The 440-nt window shown below is 31.1% G+C and overlaps 1 protein-coding gene across 1 annotated transcript in view; it reads left to right on the plus strand.

The window, feature by feature from the left end:
- LOC119594673 (nephrin-like) overlaps positions 1-440 on the plus strand; it is a gene marked incomplete at both ends in the record, with an annotated part of 83,507 nt that overhangs the window by 68,852 nt on the left and 14,215 nt on the right.

Consider the following 440-nt stretch of genomic DNA (forward strand, 5'->3'; position numbering starts at 1 on the left):
CATATATTCGTGCGTGTATGTTTGTGAGTGTGCGTTACCCTTTAAATACATGCTAATTACCCTGAATATAACCATGAGTGACGGATTTAAATGCAAGATATCGCCGAGACAAATTTACGAAGGGGAATAAATACAAGCAAACAAAAACAGCCGATTAGAAAAATACAAACGACAAAAACAAATAAACACAAAGACACAGCAACGAAGGCGTATCAACGAAGTCAAACGGATAAAAATCAACACTAAAAAATATATATTACAAAAAATTATATAAACAGAAGAGAACAATTGACAAAGACAAACAAATACACTGCCAAAAATAAAACAAATACAACCTGAACAAAATACGTCATTTGAAAAATATCAAACACGTTTTTAGAATTCGATTTAAAAAAAGTAAAAAAAAAAGAGTGTAAACAGAGAAACCGCGACAGGTAGAT

The sequence above is a fragment of the Penaeus monodon genome, chromosome 34 (genome assembly GCF_015228065.2).
Source record: "Penaeus monodon isolate SGIC_2016 chromosome 34, NSTDA_Pmon_1, whole genome shotgun sequence".
NCBI classification, from domain to species: Eukaryota; Metazoa; Arthropoda; class Malacostraca; order Decapoda; family Penaeidae; genus Penaeus; species Penaeus monodon.